The following is a 17,809-nucleotide window of genomic DNA, read 5'->3' as shown; positions in this document are numbered from 1 at the left end:
TCCTCCTGGGGTGTCTGTTGACAAACGATCAACTATTGTTGACAATTTTCTGATTATATTTGCATTAAATGAAATTCCCACTGCTGGTATCAGTACTCCGAAGACATCACCTATTATTTTCATCACACTCCCTCTTCTTTTTCTACTTAAGACTTTACCTATCTCATGCTTTCCATTAGTACCTCTATCTACATGGAAAATTTTAGGAAAGACCAAGCCCACGTAACTGGTCACATACCAATGGTCCGGTAACCAATACTAAGCTCTGTTCCCACAGATGAAATATATTCCCGGAAAAACAGGATCATCTCCTCCTTTAAATCCCCAACCCTCTATAATTCTATAAGTGTCTTTGCATTGACTTGCATCCACAAAATTATTATCGTACATAGTATTATCTCTTCTAATACAAAATTTCCCTAACATTGGAGTATCTATGTTTATAGCCACATTCACATTTTTATCAAGATTCTCATCATTAAATATCCAGTATTTAGATTTCGAATGTTTTATTTTCTCATTTCGTTTGTAAGCAACCCTTCTTTCTTCAACCATATTCAAAAATGTTTTCTCTTCAACTCTCATTTTACATGTCAAATTATTATTAAAAGCATATTCATGTGTCAATTCATCTAATTCTAAGAAATACTCTCCCATTTCTTTTGCAGGTTTCCTTTTGTTCAATGCACTGTCAATTTTTAATTTCGCAAAAATTTCATCTACATTGGAATAATGATATTCCAATTTCCCAGTTTGATAAAACAAGCTTGCAATTAACTACAAGTTTTTCCATATGTGAGAGGAAAGTGGTGATAGGTCACCCCTTCTGACACTGATGCTGGCAATTTTACACAAACATAACAATCATCAACATTCATAGTTTTAATATACTCAAGTAATAAATTTGAAAATGTATTCTTTGTGTAGTCACTAATTGACCTATCTTGATGCAACTCTGTTTTGTACACATGAATCTGATGAACCTTTTCTTTCTCACTTGGCTTATTTAAACTCACATTTGGTTTCAATTTCGTTAAACTAACTTGGAAAGGAATAACAATAGCTAAAATTACCCATAATATTATCAACAATCTCATGCATATTGAGCAGCATCTACTCCATTTTCTAAAAATAGAACATTTTGTTTTATGGTTACTGATGGCCATATTTCTCTAACACAATTTCTTTGACCTAGTGTCACCTACAAGTTGCACAGCACTCAATTCACTAACAAGCTTTTCTTCGACCTTATGTCAACTCCGACCTCTTGTATATTTACAATATCCGTCTCACAGGAATTTAGAATTTTTACTTATTATCATACTATTATCGACTTCTTTACTCACTTTTCCCAATCGTCTTTGGGTGGTACAGGTTTTCTTGGCTGCTATTAACCTCAACAGTTGGTGGTAGGACAATATATGTCCACTCAGGTGATTTATACTTCTGGTTTGGTTGTCTTACTCTTTTTGGCCTTTGAATAATTTCTATTTTCTTTCCCATTGTTTCTTTCTGGCTAGTGACTTTATTCACTTGCTCTTCTGGCTCTCTTACTCTGTTCACTAGTTTAAATTTCAATCCACTAGTTTCTTTAGGCCAATTGTCTCCTTTACAGACTTTCTTAGTCTTTGGCTCTACTGTGTTATACTCCACTCTCCAAGCTCTTTTCCTTCGGCTTTTTCTTAATGGAGTTTCATCTACACTGTCATCAGTTTCACTTTCAGTATCCTCAACTGTATCATTGATTATCATTTTCACAATGTCTTTGTCTTCATCGGATTCAGCTTTCTTTTCTTCTACTCTGTTAGGAACACCTTCAAAACTGGTACTTGGAATCTCATCCTTATCGTGAGTTACTTCCTCTTCCCCAGTCTCAGGATTTCCGTACCTGCTTTCAGAGTTTTCAGATTGCTCTTCAGTTTTCTCCTCTTCAACAACTTTATCTTCACTTTCTTTTGCGTCTTTACTGGTGTCTGTCTTTACCAATTCTCGATCTTCAGGTTGATCATCAGAATCTGGTATCTCCACAACTTCCCTTTCACCTTCACCTTCAGACGCAGAACTGGTTTCTGATACTTCCAGATGTCGACGTTCCTGTCGATCTTCAGTATCTGGAGTTTTTTCTGGTTCAGCTTCAGAATCAGAGTCAGTTGTACTTTCACCATCGTATGGGTATTCAGGTGCAGGCACACAAACAGTGTGGCTCGCATGCACCCACCTCTTCAATCCAGCACACTTGGTTGCAGTAGTACTGACCAAGATAACCCGGCGTGGTTTCTGCCACGGAGGTACCAAGCAATTTCTCCTGCGATGCACTTTCACTCGTACCCAGTCTCCAGGGACTAGATCATGAGCTCGATTTTGCTCTTTGGAATTTGCCTCAGTTCCCACCTGGTGGAGCACAGAAGTTACCACATCAGACAGATTTTTGCAGTAATCCAGTATGATGTCATCATTAATTGTCAACAACTTATCCACAGGTACATAGGCCTGCCTCTTCACCCTGCCAATAAAAAATCTCATGTGGACTTAGTCCAGTTTTCCTGTCAGGTATGCTTCTTAGTGTCATCAAGACAAGCGGCAAGGCATCGGGCCACTTAAATCCTGTTGCCAGAAACATTTTGGCAATTCTGTTCTTAATTGTTCCATTCACCTGTTCCACTACTCCTGAAGCCTCAGTTCTGTAAGCACAATGCAGCTTCTGGCGAATATCCAGAGCTTCACAGATCATTTGCATAAGTTCATTTTGGACATGAGGTCCACGGTCTGACTCAATCAACATCGGGAAACCAAAACGTGGTATTATCTCACGTAAAAACAGTTTAGCAACAGTCAACCCATCGTTTCTCCTCATGGGGAAAGCTTCCATCCATCGAGAGAACAAACAGATTATCACAAGAATATACCTAAGCCTATTGCATGGGGGCAACTCCACAAAATCCATCTGAACCCTTGTAAACGGACCACCCTCCCGTCCTATAGTTCCCAAACTAACAACAGTTCTCCTGTTTGGATTGAATTGCTGACATACCAAACACCTTTGGCATAGGCTCTCAGCAATCATCCTAAACTTGTTTGTACCAAGTCTGTCTAAAAGACGAATCATAGCATCTCTACCATTATGGGCCTGACCATGGTACATTCGGGCCATGTCTGAGATCATGCTATCGGGCATTACTGGTCTTTCATCTTTGTAAACCCAAATTTCATCTTCCTCTCTTTGTCTGCATCCTGCTTTTAGCCAAATATATTTTTCTTCTGCTTCTGTCTCCTCCTGTATCTGTTTCACTTCCTGCCAAGTCTCAACTACAGTAGTTAGCATCAAAGGACTCAGAACATGTTCATTAAGCTTTTCTCGATTGATTGAAATTAGATTTTTCGCACAATGCTTTGCACAGCACAGGTAATGTAATCTTCACTCTTTTTATGGGCTGAACATTTTACAACAGCTATTTTCTCAGGTAAATGGATTACATCTATTAGTGTTTTCACAAATTCAGCATTCCGGATAGGTGTTCCTGCAGAGGTCAAATAACCTCTTTGGGACCAGAGCTGTCCATAATCATGAACAACTCCGTAACCATATTGACTATCAGTCACTATAGTTACTTTCACCTCTCTTCCCAATTTGCATGCTCTTATCAAATCAATCAGTTCCGCTACTTGAGCAGAATTAATTCCTTTCAGACAAGATGCTTCCAACACTTCTGCCACAGTACAAACGGCATAAGCAGCACTTAGAACACCACTCTCCGTTCTCAGGCATGGTCCATCCACAAAAATCACAAAATCTGATTCAGGTAAAGGTTCATCTCTGATATCTGGTCTGGTTTTTGTGCAGTATTCAAGAACAGCCAAACATTTGTGATCAAGCTCACCTTTCACTTCTGCCTCAATGGTGTCAGATAGCAATGTAGAAGGGTTAACATTTGCACACCTGGTAATTGTTACATTTTCAGCTCCCAAAATTATTTTCTCATATCGGGTCATTCTGCTGTTGGTCATATTCTGTGTTTTGGCTCTAGTGAGGAAAATCTCCACAGAATGAGGTACATACACCCTCACAGGAAATCCCATCACTATTCCTTCACTTTGCTCCAAACTTACACTAGTAGCTGCTATTGTTTTCAGACAACCTGGCAAAGCTTTTGCAACAGGGTCCAAAACAGCTGAGAAATACGCAATTGGTTTTCTCAATTTTCCATGTCTTTGAACCAACACTGACAATGCACATCCTTCTCGCTAAGTGCAGTACAATTCAAATTCCTTCTCATAATCAGGCATTCCTAAAGCTGGTGCTTCACACAGTTTCGTTTTCAGCTATTCAAATGCTTCCATTTCTGTTTTGGTCAAAACAATGGGGGTTTCTGATATCTGCTTTTGTCAGTCTCTGTAATGGTTTTGCAATTAATGAAAATAACCTAATCCACTGTCTACAATAACCTACCATTCCCAAGAACATTCTCACCTGTCTTTGTGTTTTAGGTGGCTGCATTCCTTGTATCCTTTTGATTCTTTCTATTGAGACTTGTCTGATCCCTTTAGCAATCTTGTGACCTAAATATTGTACTTCATTTTGACAAAATTGCAATTTTGATGGAGACACTTTATGTCCCTCCTCTGCCAAATGATTCAACCATGATACCGTGTCATTTACACATGCATCCTTTGTTTTTGATGCAATCAAAAGATCATCAATGTATTGTACTAACACAGACTCTCTAGGCATGCTCAAGTTTTCTAATGATTTCTTTAGCAGCTGATTAAAAATCGATGGACTCTTAGTGTACCCTTGCGGAATTTGACACCATGCTAGGATGCGATTTTGGAATCGGAACGCAAAAATTGGTTGGCTTTCTGGATGCAATGGAACAGTAAAGAACGCATTGCACAGGTCAATTACAGTGTACCATTCTGCATCATGAGGAATTTGATACAGAATCACTGCTGGATTCTGAACAATCGGACAACATGGAACAACAATTTTATTAACCTTTCTAAGGCCTTGCACAATTCTAAATGTTCCATTAGGCTTTTTCAATCCCATGATTGGTGAATTACAAGGACTGCTTTCTATTTCTCTCAGTATTCCCTGCTCAATCATTTTGTCAATCACTGGAGTTATTCCTTCAATTACTTCTGTAGTCATCTTATACTGTGATATATTTGGGTAACTCGCACCTTCTTTTACTGTGACTTTCACAGGATCAACGCCTTTCATCAATCCTATATCTTTTCCAGTGAAATCCCATACTCCTTCTTTCACTGCCTCTTTCAATTCAACAGGAATCTTTTCTCTGTCAAAAACAGGAAATAACTTGTTCTGCTCTGCCTCAATCATAAGCATTGTCATTTTATACAAACTCTCCTCATCTGGAGTTTGCAATTCTATGTCATCCAGTGAACAATATATGGGACAATTCATCTTGCACAATATATCTCTTCCTAACAAATTAACAGGACTACTATCGCACACCCCAAATCGATGCATATCTTTGAAATTTCCAATTTCTATGTCAACTGGTTTTGTTAGGGGAGTTTTTATCTGTCTATTAGCTACACCTACAACTTGAATTGTCTCTCCCTAGAGAGGAAGATTTTGAACTTCCACTGATCTAACAGTAGAACGGGTAGCACCAGTGTCCACTAGAAAAGTTATTTCTACATCTTTCACCTTTCCGCTCACAAATGGACCAGACTGATCTACCTCAAGAGTGGCTCCAAGCACACACTCTTCTTCCTCTCTCAGGCACCGTCAGAAACTTTAATCTGGCTCACTGCCATCCTCCTCTTGTAACCAATACTGAGGACACGCATTCACTCTTTGCAGGCTTTTTACCTGCTCACCTCCACTGAATCCTGTCTCTGCACTGTATCTCTGTTGGATTACACTGTATGGCAGTGGTGGTTGTGGCACCTGACTTTGCTGATTTGCTATCTGCTGTTGTTGCGGTTGCTGTTGATTTACCTCAAACTGCACCTGTGGATTCAATGATGTATTTTCCCCATTAATTCTTGGCCAACATTTACACTCTTTCTTCCAATGCCCTAACTTGCCGCAATTGAAATAGGGGAACTTCTTCTTCAATTCATCAATATTTCCTACCAATTTAGGTTTACCCTTAAAATTACCTTGATTCCCTGCATTCTTACTTTCCATTTGCGCTACTTGTTGTTCCGCTACCTTCACTTGTGCCCACATGGCTTTCTCTTTCAACTTTTTCTGTTTTGCATCAATTTCTTCACTGCAATATTTCGCCTGTCTCAGTACTTTGTTTACTGAGCTCGACTGCCATCCTATCATGCTGTGTCTAATCATATCTGAAATTTCTGGTCTTAAACCATATACAAATCTATATATAAAATGGCTCATATATTTTTCTTTCAGTTCCTCATAACTGCTATACTGTTTGAAAGCTAACAACAATCTTTCATAGAATGAATGTACAGTTTCTTTTGGCTCTTAAGTGGTCATGTCTATTTTCACCCAATCAGTTTCCTTCGGAGGTATTTTATTTTTCAGCCATACTATCACTTGTTCGTACTTTCGCATTACATCTGGTGATGGAGCTCCTGTTACTTTATCTCTGGGATAATCTTTCCTTGGCCAATCTACAGATATTTTGCATTCTGTCCATAAGTCTGCTGGCACCACTATGTCAAACAATCCATCCAAATCGATCCATAAAACTTTTGACACTTTTACAAATCTGTCTACCTGTCGATACCATTCCACTGGTTTCTCTCTCAGCCTAGGAAAATCATTTGTAAATGACAATATATCTTGTCTGCTCCAATGAACATGTACATATCCTCTTCCAGGTATCTCTCTCATGGAAAACTCAGTTTTCACTGTCTCCTTTTCCCTAACTGGAAAAGCTAATGTAGATTTATCACTATTTTCTTCTTTCTTCTTTGCCCACTTAACCCTCCATTTACTTACATCTCCCCATTTTCGTAACAGCACAATCAACTCTTTTATTTGTGCTAACCTCCCAGAAGTATTCATGTTCTCAATGTCTCTTTTTGCAAAATCTACTTGATATGTTTTCTGCAATGATTTTATTTTTGAAAATTCTATTCAAAATTCACTTGCCAATTCTTCCAACTGATCATACACCATTTTGGCCTTCCTTGTTATATTTTTACACAAAACATAAGCTCCTCATCCTGGTACATTTTTAATCTGTCTGTTCCAATAGTTCCAATAATTAATTCTTCCATGTCTACTTTTAATTTTGCCACATCCAGTACTTTTGATTCCTGTGCCTTTAATTTTAAAGTTTTAATCCAATCACTCAATTCTTTATCTGATTGTCCTACAGGTGTTTGCGTTAGATCTATTTTATATACACTTCTCTCTGGGGTTGCAGAGTCAGATTCTGCTCCAGTCGGGTATCTGCATGACGAACTTTGATTAAAAGTCAATTCCGCTTTATTTCTGACAAATCAGGATAAATATTCTCTTTTACTTTCTGCAAACTCTGTTGCAATGGAATTGTTAAGCTTGGCTCTTTTATTCTTTGATTTTCGAATACTGGTATTACAGGTCCTATTGTTCTGGAAAGTTACTGCTTCCATATTCTGAGTAAGATTTTGAAGCAGCTCACGTGTGGAACGTTCATAATCAGAAATATCTGGTTGTACATAATTTCGCTTTTCAGCACTCAGCACAGTTTTATGCGAGTCATTAATTTGTACAGGAGTACCCGAAATTCTAGCTTCTCCTATCGGTGTACTTGGAATATATCTTGTTTCTACTCTTTCAGGTAACTCTCAGAAATTCGATGGTTGTCTCGGAGTGTCACTAACTCTCTCATCTGCTATTGGAGCATTCGGGGTAGTCCGTAAAGAACCTGGTTAATATGGTGGCGTCTTCTATTTAATATTATCTCCAATACAGCATGCTCTGGTTCGCTTTCACCATACCTTTGGTTCCCTATCTCTACATTCTTTTTCTTTTCTGTGCATTTCCGTCCCTCATATTCATCCACTAATCTAACTGGATACATGCCATCACACATGTTACCATTTCTCCCTCTTCGCATTCTACTTTCACATGTTTCTTCCCATGAATCTCGACCTCTACCTCTTGGTCTGTAATGCCTGCTTAACCTCTCGCTTTCCAATTCATGCATCTCATCTTCCCATTCGACCAGTGCCTCAAATTGAGTCGGTCTAGGTCTAGGTTCAAGCTTCATCATTTTGTCTCTCAAATTTCTCAAAACTGCTAAATCAAAAGATCCTGCTTCTGGAAAAGCTAACACACCATCATCCTTGGTATACTGTACCCAATTCTCCAACCAAACACACGTATGGCAACCATATTTTGACAACATATAAGAAGCAGGCGTCTTTGGCGGAGGAAGTGTTTTTCCCTCCCTCGTTACTACCTCTTTGTCTTTTACAAACATATTTTTCATCTTTTCAAACCATGAAGGTTTCTTCTTGTCTTCATCATAATAGTAGTAAGCCATTTTCAACAAGTTTCCTGATTTCAAAAAGATCGCATACTATTGTATTGCTGTTTCCGTAACACCAACCTATCAAAGCGCGGTTCACACTAGCGTACCAATTAGAACAAGATACGTCACTGTAGTGCTCAACCAATAGCTTTCGCTGTTTTCTGTGATGTACCAATCAGCTCTTTCTCCGTCTTGGTCACGAGGACCAATCCCAGCGCGACACTTTTGACGTCACCAGCGCTCCGGCTTCTGCAGCGCTGACTGACCCCTCCTTTACAGGATTTTTCAAGAAGCCGTATTTACAAGATATTTTACAAAATCAGTTAGTAACTTACAGAAAACAATACCATTCGCCTGTTTCGCTAATAAAGTGATAGAATGTTTCAATTACACAAGTATTCTGTATATGGAGTAGATGACGCTTATCTCCGCAGAATTTTTGATTCATCGATAAAGCAGCACTACCCTCTATCTTACCCTTCTATCAGGCAATAACAAACTTGTTTCTCCAGGAAAGCACATACAGAGATAGTTTTCATCTCCTTAGAGACAATCCCAGAGTTTCACTAGAACGCGTATTGCAATTTAATTTACACACATTTCATACAGAAATCCCTACTCAGATATACATGAACTCTGTATCACCAGTAGGCAGAGCTTACCTCTAACCCACCACAGAATTCCTCTTTCGTTAGTAAAGTAGACGCAACTCCTTTACCCTTCTATCAAGCTCGGGGTAAGTCCTTCTACTCTCCCAGCAGTAAGTTTTAATCAGGATACGCAATGATCCCTGTACTTGAAGGCAAACATTTTAAAGACTGTCCTCACTATACATTTATCCTTTCACACCTAATGTCACTAAACAGTGATATGCGACAATACCACCGCAGTATACGACGATACTACTTTTTTGAAACAGACCAATGCACTGCGTGACTTTACTTGCCACACTTCATCTGCCTGCAGACAGAGACACTAGCTTCATGCAACACTTGGAAGCCATTTCAGGACTACATATAACGTAATACAAACTCAACAGATGTTAGTCATAATTCTGTACATCAAATTCTATTATAATACTTTATACATAACCCTAGCTAATTTCCTTAGCAACCACTACTCTGCTACCAAGTTATAACTGCTTCAGCGGAACTCCAGAAATAAATTCTAAATCAGCATCATTTTTCCCTGAAACCTCCGAACACACATTTATTCTCCAGTGGGGCCCATAACACTGCACACTTTCTATGCTCATTTAATTCGACTCCGGGATTGGTGAAACACAAAGGAGTAATGCTGTAGCATTTGACGGAGTGTCTAAACCTATTTAACCAGGTATTATTTACACCTATAGTTCTATATGATTTACCATGGTTTTTTAACAAACACTAATTTTATTCAGACACACCACCATAGTAGCAATGGATCTGCTAGAAAGAAAATCAGGCGTAGGAAAAATTACAAGACCAGCTTTAATATTCCATTTTCCTAATTTTATTAAAAGCAAACTTTAATATGACTGACATTTATGCATTCATTAATTCTTCATTCAATAAAACTTACATTTTATTTCAGAATGATCATTTTATTCAGAGCTCAGAAAATAGTCATTTATTTAGAAATCAGTTAAAGTTTAGCAAAGAATAGATAGTTCCAAATTCATTCTCTCCTAACATCCCTAACTAACGCCCTCATCTTATCCTTCAGTCCTGCAAAGAAAACAAGAAATAAATCAAAGAGTCTTACATCCAGGAATCGATGTGCAATCCGACAGCCCTTCGAGAGGAAATCGAAAGAGCGACACTCTCTAAGCAAAATCAGGGTTTTTTATACACTAATTTCTTAACTTAATCTAACTAAAAAGTTTCTAACATCACCAATTCGGGTTTTGATTGAACAAATTTGGGATGGGTGAGCATCTCCTCACCATTACAACATCATATTCACAGTGAATCAGCATTTTAATAAAGGGGTATTGTTTAGGACAGTCTTTGGCCTAGTCACTTCCTTGATTCGCAACTTCGCATTACTTTCCCACGTTCAGAACACTCAACTGTCCATGTTTTGACAACCATCCTGACTTCCTGGGCACAGTACTCATGAACTTCCCATCCGAGCACAGGCAGTTCACTCTCGCTTGCAGGCTTTGGGCGCGCAAGCGCAGTCCAGCACTTGCTCGCAGTTTATCAGCGCAGCCATGTTTTCACTAGGCCTCAGAGGCCACTTTTGGAACTATCATAGAAACAAACACAAATTCATGTTAAATATGGAACTAAAGCCCTTCTGTTTACCTCCCACCGTACTAATATTTCCCTATTAGTTATTACCTAGCAGGTAAGCCACATAAATGCGTTTCAGACTTACATATCAGACGACTTTTCAGCACAATAACGTGTACAATAAGCACATTCATGCTGCGTTTATTTATATTTAAGCTGTGCATTAGTTCACATCACAATAACAATACAAATTAGTTCATTATATTGCTTCATGTAAGCAAAATTAGTATTCCCACGTGCCCATGTATGTGCATCTTATACTATTGTTGATCAATTCACCACAATACACCATTAGTAAATGTTAACGTTATGGAACATTGATTTTACAAGGGGTACACAAAATGTTGTTTTGCCACCTTGCTCCATCAACCCTTCTAATTTAAAATCCTATCATCCCATAATGCTCTGAAACACAGATTATAAAATCATTATGAGATTAATAGCAAATAGACTGAATGCATTAGCTCAGAGATTGATTCATGAAGACCAGAATAGTTTTATTGCAGACTCTCAGCTCTCCACAAACACCAATTATTTAGTTGAAGTTCTGGACTTGTGCACAATAAAATGGGTCCCAGCTGCAATTTGTTTTGTTTGAGCTTGTGGTCTGGTAAACGCTCTTTCAGATTTTGGAGAGGTTTGGATTTTTATTCCAGACCACAGGATTGATTAAGAAAAGTTATAGCAACAATGAAGCAAAATGTATTGTAAATGCATCTGAAGTGGGCGTATTTATAGTCAGGAGTCGATCTCGGCAGGGTTGTCCACTCCACTGTCACCTGTTATATTAGCCTTTTTTTATTGAGTCCTTAGTGCAGGCCATTTGGCAAGACAAAGTTATTCAGGCTTCAATGTCTCAGATGTAAAGAACCACTTGTATGCCTATGACGTTATTTTTCAACTGGTGTCTGAGAAGGCAGTGCAGGAAGGAGCTTTTGAGATTTTTCCAGTATTCCATATTTTAGTTGGGTTTGAAGTTGTCTATTTTGGTTGGGTTTAAAGTTGTCTAAGACAGAGATTGTCCTCTGCAAATATTCTGAGCCAGTTCCCCACTCGCCGCACGATCAGAAGGCCTCCTTGACTCTGCAGATCATGTCTCTAGGCTGCCTACTGTGTTTCCCCGCATTGCTTCTCCTGTCTTGTGGCCTAGCCTCATTTGTTGTCTTTTCATCACTGTTATTTACCGCCTAGCCTGATTTCAAGTTAACAGTAATAGCCTCATTGTTGCATTTTTTGTCTAGTAACATTGCTGTATTTCTCTTATAAAATGTTTTCTGTTTACCTGTATCAATGTATCTGATTTTTGTAGACTCAGCAGGCCCAGCCTTGCTATTTGCTTTTTCTTGCTGATTTGTGCCACCACCCAGCACTCAGCCCCCTCCCAGGACCTACTTAATATAGGCCGCAGTGTGGCCCAATTGAGCAGGACCTGAGCAAGCTCCCCCCTAGCTGCACAATCAGCAGACCTCCCGTCTCTACCGATCACCTCGCTCTGCTGCCTGCTGTTTCCCTGCATAGTCGCCCCCGCCTTTGATTTTGCTAAACTCTGATTGTGTCACCAAATTGTAAACTAGCCTCATTAGTTGTGTTTTTTTACACTTTTCTTTATTGCCTATCTTCAGTTCAAGTTGACACTAATAGCCTCATTGTTTATTTATTAACATTGTTGAATTTCCAGCTTATAACATTGCTGTATTTCTGTTTTAAAAGTTTTTCTGTTAACCCGTATCACTGCACCTGATTGTTGTTGCCCGAACCGGCCTGTATCGCTGCTCACTTTTCTTGCCAATTTTTGCCACCATCCAGTGCCCTGTCCCCTCCCAGGGACTACTTAATGGAGCCCTCAGCACGACAACGTAGCGGACCTGCACAGCGGATGCCCTCAGGCATCACACTGCCAGCACGCCAAAGGCAAGGCTGTCTGATCCTGTTCCAGCCTGGACTGCACCCAGCGCCAGGAACCCTGGTGCCCCTGCCACTTGCAGATACACTGCTGATGAGTTTCAAGCCCTGAATCCTAAATCCTGCAACAACAACTGCTGCTACAGCTACCCTTGTTCCACGGTAGGACCTTTTTCATGCCAGCACTGTCTCTTCTCCTGCAATGCCAGTGCGCCCGCAGCCATGACGTCAACCACCACACAACAATCTTGACCGCCTCTGGACAACTCTACTATCTCCTGCTCAACACACGATCACTCTGCAAGCACACCACCGAGATATGGGACACCATCAGCTCCCTCGCCCTCGATGTCATCTTCCTCACTGAGACCTTGCTCAACATTGCTACCGCCCCCGACATTACCTCAGCTACGCCAGACGGCTACACAACAGCATACCAAGAGTTCATCAACAAACACGGACCTGGCATTGCCATCATACACAAAGAAACCATTCACTGCACCACCACTGCAGACAACACCACCCCAATTATGGCACACCTCAACTTCTAACTCCATACTGATAGCAAAACCACCATCAGAGATCAGCAAAGCAGTTCCTCAGAACAGTTAGTCAAGGCAAAGTGGCAATCCTTACAGCACAGCAGTCTTAACTCCAGCAGATATTTTCCCAGGTCCAGTAGTGTACTGATTTGGCAGGATCAGAGACCCTTTACTTAAACCCTAATGTGCCTTTGAATTGGGGGTGACTTCAAAGCAGCTCCTTGAAGTGTGCAGGTCCTCTTTCATCCCAACCCTGTCTGCCAGGCTATCTATGGGGGCTAATCAGTCCTTTGGGTGGGAACCGGATACAGCCTATTCAGATTTAAGTGTGAGCTCACTCTCCCCCTTCAGATTGTAGATTAATGCAGATGAGTCCGCTGTTACCCCCACTATTCCTGTGTTTATTACTGCCTAGAGGGAATGCACAAAGTGTAGCTATCACCCAGCCCAGTTGTGCATTGGAGACAGGCTGCAGACACACAGAGCAAAGTTAAGAGCAGAGAAAAGTCCACTTTATAAAAGTGGCATTTCTAAAATAGTAATGTCAAATTCAATTTTACCAAAAATATGAAACATGAATTAGCCACTCCTTTTTAATCAGAAATGACAGCTTAAAAGTGCTTTAAGTAATTTCTAATGATAACCTAAGAGGAGAGTAGACCTCACAGTACTGAAAAAAATGTCGCTGTTTGTCAGTAAGGGGGCATGTAAACTGTAAAAGCACATGTCCTACCTTTTCCTTACCTAGCACCCTGCCCTTAGGGCTACCTAGGGCCTACCTTCGGGGTGACCCATGCATAATAAAAGGGGAGTTTAAGGCTTGGCAAAGTGTTTCAAATACAAAGTCGAAGTGGCAGTAAACTGCACACACAGGGCTTGCAATGGCAGGCCTGTGAAAGATATGAAAGGCTACTTGTATGGGTGGCGCAACCCATCCTACAGGTGCACTAGTAGTATTCAGGTTGCAGGCTCTAGGTATATGATTTACCACTTTACAAGTGACTAAATATGCCAGTCCGGTATACACCAAACTCACCATGTTTTGAGGGAGAAGCCCATGCACTTTAGCACTAGTTAGAAGTGATAAAGGGCTCAGAATCCTATTTCCAACCAAAAGATGTAGCAAAAGGTGTAGCTAAACTGGAAAAAGGGTATAGGTTATGGGGGAAGACCACCCTAGAGGATAACAGGCCTAACAGATACACAGAAAGATATATAGCTAGATAGACAGATCGATTAGATGGACGGACGGACGGACGGACGGATGGACGGACGGACAGACAGGTAGACAGACAGATGGACGGAAGGATGGACAGACAGACGGACGGACTGACGGACAGACGGACAGATGGACAAACGCATGGATGGATAGACGGATGAACGGATAGACAGATAGATAGATGGATAGGTAGATGGATGGATGGATGGATGGAATGAAGGATGGATGGGTGGATGGATGGATGGATTCCCAGCTTCGACCAAGTCCACAGGATACGCGAAATAGCAAAAAACACATGTTGGCTATAGATCTGTGAATGATATAACCGCTCTAATCAACGTGGATGTTGTTTGAAACATATTCTCTATACTGTTGTACAGACAAACAGACTGCCAATTCACGTCATAAGACAAATAAAGGATCAGCAACTGAGAACATATATACACCTTTAAGAACTTTGCGCCGTATTGTGCTCTGCACTTGTATTTTGATTGGTGTGCAACAAACGTGTATTTTGTTTGGTGTGCAACAAACGCGTTGAAAAAGTGTGTGGAAAAACTGCATAATTCAAAATGTTCACACCTCGTAGCGCGGAAAATACCTTATCCGCTTTTCTGGAGTTTGGAACATGCAATTATTCAATATATTCAATACTACCACAAGTGTTAAATAAAGCACCCCTGGGTATCCATAATTTCAGATGCAGTATTACAATATCCGTGGTAGTTAATAAGGGTCAATGAAAAGTGACATACTGTAAATTTGATGGGTTACATTATATAGCTTGGTTTATACAGAACTTAAGTTTCAGGCTAAACAAGCCATATCATTGTTAGTGTTTAAGTTATCCTAACATATAAGGCTGATGAACACACACAGCAGCAAAACATCTTGAGAAATTCGGCTAAATTATTCATTGTGTGTATTTTTTAAATCAATTGGATAAAAGCACGTCTGAAGGACAAATCATGAACCATTCCAGTGCTTCCATGGTATCCTGGGCAAGTATAGTCAGTTCCAGAAAACCAGGCAAAAAATTGGTGAGAAATTCTTCCTTTTTTCAATTTCGTAAAAAAAATTAAATGGCTAGAAGACTGTAGCCCAGATTTACTATGATTTTGTGTCATGGTTGCATGACGTTTGTGACACAGCCATGACACAAAATCATTCTATGCATTAACTGAACCATGCAAAGTCAATGTGAATGTCTTCGCATTATTTAGTAAATACCAATTAATGCAAGGTATTTGAGATTCAGATTTGGCAAATGTTCATTTATGTGGGTTCTTTTCCTTTCTTGAACGTCGATTCAATGGAATGTTAATTGTCAACTATCTCCTGTATTCTACCTTTCTACTCATGAAACAGCTTTTGTTATTACCATAATCAAATATACTGATTTCACCTTGGAATCTTTGACGAAAAGTCATAGAATAGTCGTCAAAGCACTGTTTCACGCTTCACTCCCACGTTATTACAAATAAATGTAGATTATATGGAATGCAAAATCTTAACTTTACTGTGTTTTCTGTAGTAATGGATTACGTATTGCAGTCTCTCACCTGCTCATCACATACGGTTTTTCATACTCGGATTTCGTCTAGACCACAAGCACATTATACTGTTGTAAGATGCAGTAGGGCTTGGCGTCATATTCTTTATAGTTGCAAAATATATGACATGAAAGGCATGACATTCCACGACTTTTTCAGTGGTAGAATATTGTTAAGTAATAGACTGGTTAGAGCAGAACAAGTATCAAGTGGTTAGACATTTTGGGCTAGATGTAGGTAATTCTTATTTACCACTTCTTAAATACCGAATTTTACCGATTCGGTATTTAAGTAGTGGTAAAATAGAGGGGGGGGGATGTAGGTATTTCAGAATCGGTAAATACTGAATCGTTAAGATTCTGTATTTACCGATTCTGTAAATACCGATTCGGTAATGCCCATTGATTCCTATGGGCCCTGAAGCCCATAGGAATCAATGGGCAATACCGAATCGGTATGGTAAATACCAATTTTTGCAAGGGTGTAGGGGGTGTCACTTTGACACCCTCTAGCACCCCAAAGACGGGCATGTGTGCCATGTGGAACACAGACATGCCCTAAGGGCATGTCTGTCTGTCACATGGCTAGGTGTGCATGCACACATGTGCATGCACACCTGGATTCAGTATTTCACCACCCAATTGGATTGGGTGGTAAAATACCGAATCTGTAAGGCCTTAGGGACTCTGAAGAGTCCCATCTACATCTGGCCGTTACCGAATCGGTAAAAATACCGATTCGGTATTTTACGGAATCGGTAAATTTACCGATTCGGTAAATTTACCGATTCGGTAAATTTACTGAATCTGTAAAAATGGCCCCCTACATACCAAATACCCATTTACCGGTCGGTAACAGCCGAAATCGGCCGTTACCGACCGGTAAAGGGCTTCCTACATCTGGCCCTTTGTCCTTTAACCAGCCCTTGCTGTTGTGCCCTTGTGTTTTATGTTCACGTGAAGCAGCACACAGCTTTGTTTGATCAAACTTTGTGTCATTTCAGGCAATTTTCATGCAATGTTACAAAACATCACAAAATAAAATTAAGGGATTTTGCAGACCATAAGCACAGGACTTAAATTTGCAGCTACTCCTGTAAAGCACACCACTGCCCCTTGGAGTTATGTTCACTCAATGGCACTCATTTTATCAATCAGAAAGAAAAAACAACTGAATTCGCAACGCGGGATTTTGAATTGTAAACCTACAGGTTAAGTAGCCCTGCCTACCAAATATGTTCAAGAATTACTATACTAGATAACGAGAGTGCATCCATCAAATAACAACTGAAACACATTGAGTTGATAAAAATGTCTTATTTGAGAATGCTCTCAGACTCCAAATATATAGATACCAGAATAACGATAAGCCAGAACAAAGATGCTTTCTGGGAGTCATGCTCGTGTTTTAGACTTAGTACTGGGGTACCTGTAGTTTTGAAAATCACCATGGAAAAGATTTCTGAGCGCTATGGACGTCTAAATGCTGGGATATCAATGCATGATGCAAGTCAGAGTACAGAGACATTGTGAGAACATCCTGAGAACTCTGTCGATGTCTCCGCAGAAGTGTAACTGTGAATGTTGCAGATGAGTACAGATTTGCATTATAAGAGTTTGGAAAATGCGTTAATGGCATATTAATGTAAGGGTTAGGGTAAATAATTCATTTATTTATTCTTGACTCTTTTAAAGCACTAGAAGTGCCAGCTTGTTGTCCTGTAGGACCGCTGGACCAGTGCCATCAGATGATAGACTATACCATCATAATTAGCTGTAGCTTTCGTGTAATTTATTTATAGTCTAAGCAGGTACCAGGAATTCGTATTAAGTATTATAAAGACACTACT

This window comes from Lissotriton helveticus, chromosome 12 (genome assembly GCF_964261635.1).
Source record: "Lissotriton helveticus chromosome 12, aLisHel1.1, whole genome shotgun sequence".
Classification (NCBI taxonomy): Eukaryota; Metazoa; Chordata; class Amphibia; order Caudata; family Salamandridae; genus Lissotriton; species Lissotriton helveticus.
This window is presented reverse-complemented; position numbering follows the sequence as displayed.